Source organism: Cupressus sempervirens, chromosome 4 (genome assembly GCF_028749045.1).
Source record: "Cupressus sempervirens isolate cs-2001-9-10 chromosome 4, ASM2874904v1, whole genome shotgun sequence".
Lineage (NCBI taxonomy): Eukaryota > Viridiplantae > Streptophyta > Pinopsida > Cupressales > Cupressaceae > Cupressus > Cupressus sempervirens.
Genome location: NC_143121.1, coordinates 203182330 through 203189676, shown reverse-complemented (window position 1 = coordinate 203189676; position 7347 = coordinate 203182330).

The following is a 7347-nucleotide window of genomic DNA, read 5'->3' as shown; positions in this document are numbered from 1 at the left end:
GACTTTGAAGAAGAAAAAACCAAATTATATGAGTTGCAGATAGAATTAAGAAATCAATATGAAGGAAAAATAAAGTAGGGTGCGATGTATTTGAGGGATAAAATACAATGGTCAACTTTCTTTGATTAGTTGACAAGAATTGCAGCCCTCATGGATGAGCTGAGTAGAGATAAGGATAAATTGACTCCTCTTGCACAAAAGTGGACGGAGAGGAATAATGATATTAAAATAATATCTATATCTACAGTCCAAATGCCTTATCACCAAGTTGAGAAAATTTTTGATTTGTTAAATAAGCTAGAAAATTTTGATGATAAAAGAGATTCTTTATAGAAAAGATTAACACTTTGTTTTTCCCAATATATTGCTGAAAAATTCACTCTATTTCCTTGTGCTTTAGAATCTATTGATACAATAAAGGAAAAGGAAAAGTGGAAAAGGGAGTTGGATGAGTTATTTAGTGAAAGAATAATAAACATCATGAGTGAAACTAGCCACTCATTCTAGGCAAAGACAAATGAAGAGTTAGTAAAAATACAGATATTTTATACTACTATGAGTAAAGAATTTGATGATTTAGAAGAAAGTGCAAATTATTTAATAATGATACAAAGAGAAGCTCTAAGTTTTGATTGCTAGCTGATGATTCTTGTAATAAATGGAAAAATTAGTTTCTAGAACAAATGTTAGAAGATGATGAGGAGGAAAATGTAAAAGTAAAAGTTACCCTCGTAGTTAGTAATGAGGACATGAAAAATGCCCAAGTTAAAATAAATTTGTAGGTAACTAAAGATGATACATCACTTTCAAACCTCATGGCTATTTACTCCGAGGATGAAGAATAATTGAAGAATTAGATCTTATCTCCCTGTTTCAACAACTAAGAAGCATAACAAAAAGGGACCCACTAGGGATTGTTCGATGTAATATCTTTTCTATTATTTGCTTTTGTCTTTTATGATAGACATTTGTCAGTATCTTTTAGAAGACACATGTCACTTTCTCTAGCCTGAAGCTTGTTGCATCTCACACTATTTAAGTGAGATTCCAAGGCTAAAGAATGGTCCAAATTCTATTCTTCTAAGTGGTTTTGCTTAGTCTATTTTTAGTCAAAAAATTTTGAAAGGAAGTTTATGATGTATTTTCTCTATCAATTATCTGAGAATACATGAATATAGAATGAGCTCTGTTTCTTTCTGAAGGTCGTTCTGAGTCTATTGTGAATGATGTGCCATTTTCAAAGAAGATGAAGAAAAATTGTGAACTGTCCCCATATCAGTTCTTTTTGAATCTTTTCTCCTTTCAATTACTTGGTTGTCTTGATATTGTATAAGTAAATACTTGTACAATTGAATGCCATCTAGATAGGTTGTATATCTATTTATCATTGCTATTAATTCAATGGATTAAATAAAAGCTTTGATGAATGTGATAAGGTTTCTTCAGTAGTGGAAAGGGTTTTGAATGATGAATTTCGATAAGAATTACTGATAGAATTTGTTGTAAGGAAACAAACTAGATTTAAGAACTTGCTATAGACTCTGAACCCCAATGGATTAGGCACTAATAAAATTGATTCAGGTGAAGAATAAATATATCATAAATGGTTATTCAAATGCATCATCAAATCAAATTTTACTTTTATTTCTTGTAGATCTTCAAAGTTGGCCAGCACTTGTCTGCATGGAATTTTTTAGCTTTAGTTAGCCACTATTGTTGAGAACATCTGCAGATCTATAGAAGAATTCTTGGCCATATCTATTTTATGGGATGTGTTTATCAAGTTAGTAAGAATTATGTGTATATTTTTAGGATTTTGAAATCGTAATCAAAATGAAACTAAGAATAAACCTCATACAAGTTTTCCATTTTTAAAATCATCCCTGGGTATACCCACCCTAGTATTGCAAAGCCAAAAGAGTAGAAAACCATCTTTGGTTTTGTTGAAGTTGGTTCCAAGTACTTTACATATGCAATTGTTAATAGTAATTTGCTAGTCTTTAGATTGTGTATGTACTTTTATCTTGGTATTAAGCATTTTGTTTCTTAGTAGTCTTTGTGAATTTTAAAACACCAACACCTTGTCTTTGATCCCATGCCCTTTGTTGAGCAATGTAGATCACCTCTCTATTTTCATCAATGGCTTTAAACTCATTAGGTATTAGTTGTGACTCTAGGCTTGAAACAGACTTGCATCTATAGTGCCTTTTCTTTTTCCTACACTGTGGATAGTATTTAGCTAACATGGCATTAGCTTCATCCTTATTCCTTCTTGACTACATGGTATCCAACTGAGTGGCTACACCATTAAACATGTCTTGTTTGAAATTTGACAACAAATTGGATAGTTGCATCTTTGATACTCCTAAACTACCATTAAACTTATGTGGTCGGTGTCTAATTGCCCTACCTTTCTTCACACTAGCCCTGAAATAGTTTAGAGATATGCTCTATATATCAGTCCAATTTTTATGAGTGATATCTCCTCATTTCATAAGATCTAGAGCTTCAATACATCCATCATTTACACCTCTTCGAAAAAGATGTTTCTTTGATTCCTCATTCAATTGATGTTGGGTGTTACACTATAGGCTGAACATGAACTGTGAAACATAGTCTTCTAAGGTTTCATCATCATTTCAGGACAAGGATTCTTTATAATTTGTAAGAAGAAAGTTTCTCATTATAGGTGAATCTACTACAATGTTAGCACATGACCCTATGAATCATCTTAGAGCATCTTCCTTTAGGGTGGATGGAAAAAACTTCAACTTGTGAGCATCAGTTGTATGGTCATAACTACTACCAAGGATATCAAACTCAAAGAGGAAGGTTTCAGGGTGTTTAGCAATTAGGCCATGGAACTTGGGAAGTGTAGAAAAAGGTATGTTCTTAAAGTTTTGATTACCTTGCTAAGGAGGGATAGGAAAAGGAAATGTTGGAGAACCTCGCGGTGGTGGTTGAAAGATAACAAGGACAACTGGATTATCTTGGTATTCAGGTTCAACAAAGAGATCATTCAAATGCAAGGATTCTTAAGAGGATGAGAGTATTTCTTCTTGAGCAAAAATGAATGAATTTCCAAAAGGTCCTTCTTCTTCATTCTCATTGTGAGGTTCTTTAGGTTTAGGATTAAAAATTTCTTCCTAAATATTATGGGGAAGAAATCTCCCAGGGATGTCTCTTCTTTTATGCATGCAAAATAATGCAGAATTTAAACTAATATAATGAATTTAGGGTTGAACTAGACTAAGACCTTCCCTAGAAATGACACCAAAAATGGTCAGTCAACTTAATACCTTAGCAATAAAGGATAGGAGATCCTTTCACAATGATTCAATGGTCCGACAACATCGTGTGTTTTACTTAAAATTGTACATAGACCTCATTTAATTTGTCAACCCAAGAGTGTAAACTTGAGAGATTGACTGCAAAGTATATGCTCTAATTCTTTTTTAAGTTGTTACAACTAAAGTGAAGAAAATGCTAAAGGAATCCTATTATAGAAACCATAACAACTTAACTCAAAGCTTTATGTAATGGTGCAAATAGTAAACCTCTCTATGCACATATGTTGTAGGAATAATTCACTAATTCTATTATCAATGTCCATAGAAGCAACACAATTCTACCTTGCAAGGAAACAAACAAGGAAATCAAATCTATTCTAATGGAAAAGTTTACTCACCAAGTGGGCCCCCTTGGATGAGTGAACACAAAAGATAATGAAGATAAAATAAATAAACTTGAATTTCTCATTCTATTCATTCATGGTGAAATATTACACTTGATTAAAAACAATATCACATTCTACTGCTATGTAAATTGAATTTTCCTATTCTTCTTCCAAAACTATGCTCAAAGCTATGATAGACATTGTTTAAAGGAAAATACAACTACTTCCTAACATTATGATCACTTCATTAATAAGGATCAATTATAGAATCATAAATTTTGAAATAGAAATGTCATTGACCAAAAATAAATCCTCTAGGAATACAACAACTTGTGGAAGATACATCCATGCATTGCAACAATAGAAAGTCAATAACGACTTGCTACACTTGTGATAGTTTAGCAATCTAGTTGGCTCTAACTTCCTTAGCACTAAAATGTTGAATTTTGAATATAGTGGCAAGTACCTACAAAACATTCAATGCGCACACAACTTCCACATACATATATTTATTTGATCATCAATATTAGTGAAAAGGTATAAAGTTAAAATTATCACTCTTGCAAATGCTATGGACACATGAGGAAAAATACCCAGGACATAGCATAAATGGGGAAACATTTATCGGCATTTAACATTAATTCATTATACCATTTCTGTCCATAGACTCAATAAAATATAGCATATTTGAACTACCGATACTTATAATTCATGTCTTAACATCTATATAATATACACATAAAAACATAAGTTCATGTTCTTAAAACCACAAAGTCATGATTGTCTTTGCAAGATAACTACTTGAAAACAAGATAAAAAGATCTTAAAGCAATGGCCTTTTGGAGGCCCATCATCAACATAGCCCTGTAAATCAGTAGTACAACTCCCAAGATGTAAACACTTACTAGATGTTGCTCTCAAATATTTGAGAGTCCATTTAACTACATTCCAATTGTCAAGCCCTGGATGAATCATATATGTCATGTCCCCTTTTCAAATAATTTAAATTATTAATCTTTTCTAAGGCAGGCAGGCCCAAAAAGGTGAAGTTTCAGAAAAAGGGGATAATCTTTGGAAGCTAATGGACTAATAAATGAAAATTATTATTAAAATATGTTTTATTAACCCCTCTTGGATGTGAGTTAGGTTTATGCCCTCTTTTAAAGAGTTTGGAGGCATTTTGGGTTCATTCCAAAACTTGATTTCTGCTCATTTCTTTGTTATTCTTCAGAGGCTGCCAAACTTGTGGAGAAGGAGACCCAAGAACAGGAGTTTTTAGGTTTCTAGAAAGGCTAAGGATGAGAGTTTGAAGCCATTCCATGTGCATGCTCATGCAGAGTTTGCCTTTGTGCTGAATAGTGTACATTTGTTGCTTTTCAGGTGTGTTTTTTGTAAGAGTTTGGTGTTTCTGGTTGAGTATTTCATATCAGTTTGGGTTGCTACTATATTTCAGACTTTTAGATGTTAAAATAGAGCTGAATATATTTATTTGGTCATGATTATACTTTTGTGATAGATTATTAGTGTTTTTGTGGTGTTTTCGGGTTATTCTATGTTGTTTCTGGGAGCCCGATGAGCATTGTTTTTATCCTCCGTTTGGGAGCTGTTGTGTAAATGTTATATAGATCTGAAAATGTCATTTTTTAGGCTGTTATTCTGCTGAAATTTCTATAAAAATTTCCACTTTCAGATTTACTAATGATATGTGAAGCTGTGAAGTTTTTGGCATCATTTCCGGCATACCCAATTTGGGGTTTATTGAGAAATTGGTGGATCTTTGAAAGATTAGTTGTTTGATCTTAAAGATCTGATTAGAGGCTTGAAATATCATATGAAATCAGAAAAGGGACATTTCAGTGGTATCAGAGCTATTATCTTGCCAGCCTAAGGGTTTGTAGAAGTTTGCATGTCAGTTTTGACAACTACCCAAATCTTGCATTCCAAAATTTATGGTTGCATGCTACTTCTAATCATTTACATGTTAGTTCTTGGTGAATTTGGTGGCTGCATGTTGCTTCTAATTAGTTGCATGTCAAAATCTATGGTTGCATGCTACTTCTAATCATTTTCATGTTAGTTCTTGGTGAATTTGGTGGTTGCATGTTACTTCTAATCAGCTGCATGTCAAAATCTATGGTTGCATTCTACTTCTAATCAATTGCATGTTAGTTCTTGGTGTTTGAAGAAGTTATAACCTATTGGGGTTATACTCTACTTTATCTAGAATGGACAAGTATAGTACAGAGTCTCATAGGACACGATCTTGGACAATTGATATCCAGAGTCAGAACAATAGAAAGGATGCTTATTTAGACATTCAAGATAAACTTAGGAAAATAAGCCATGACATGTCTGAACAGTTGGTTGAGCACCACCGTATGATGAATGACATGTTGTCTAACCCAGCTAAGGTGGATAAGTTGATTGGATTTCTATTTGGCAGATTTTCTCACAGGGCAGATGACACAATTACGAAGAACTTGAATGAGGAGTTTGAGAAACTAGCTTATAGCCAAGCAGAGGTCTCAGATTCTACTCTGCCATAGGAGGTAGTGGTTTTAGATGATGATTATGATGATGTTGTTGTGCATGATGGTGAGATACCTAGTAGAGATGAGTAGACATTGAGCATTCATGACTTTGCTGAGAAAGAGTACTAGGCACAGTTAGATGCTTCGTCAGATGAGGTTGAGGCAGGTAGTACTTCAGATGATTTTTCTAGCCAGCTGAAGGTGAATAAAGATAGTGTTGTGACTTCATTATCTCATCATGACAAGATGCGAGATATGATAGAGGATCAGATTCGAATGATTCAGTTACAGTGTAGACATAAGGGAGTTCAAGCAAAGTTTTCTTGTGTTGACTTACAAGCAATTAGGGAAGGAATGGGAATGATGAAGTTGAGTTATTTACATCTTCTATTAGACCGTGACCATCTTCTTAGCCTTGTCAAAGACTATTCAGATGCCTTGAGGAGGAAGGAGGAGGAAGTTGATAGGATTTCTCACAAGATTCAGGACACTCAAGTTTCTTTGGTGAATACTCCATTGGTGTTACAAGACTTGGAGAGACATGGGGATAAGCATGACATGGATTTGAGTTTAGTTTCATCTTGCACTCCTGATACTCAACTTTCTATGAATGTTAGATCATATGTGGTCTTTGATAATGTTGTGAGTTCATCTTGCATTCACATCCAGGATATAGGGACAATGTTAGACAGGTATGTGGAGTTAGTTGGTATTGGTCATATTACTTAGGTGAGGAGTTTTCTTGAGTTTCCAACTGATTATAGTTTATGGATATGGACTTGAGATTGTTAAATTGGTGTTTGGGATTCAGTTGACTAGAAATCTTTAACACTTTTTAGTAGCAGTGATTGTTTGGGTGCTATCATGGATTTCATTAGCAGATTGCACGGTGTTGTCTTTTCTTGTGCCAGGAGCTTATCCAATGTTGGTATTAGTTTTTATACACCAGTCTTGGGATTTGTTCATATATATCTAGTTAATCATTTTTGCTAAAACATGTTGATGATCTTTCATATTTGACAGTGTGTATAGATGAGTCTCAAGATCATATCGGCATTGATGATATCCAAGAGGATGCAGTGGGCAGTTTTGAAGACTTAGTTTCCTTGGTGGTTTCTTTTGGTATAGAGGAGTTGGATA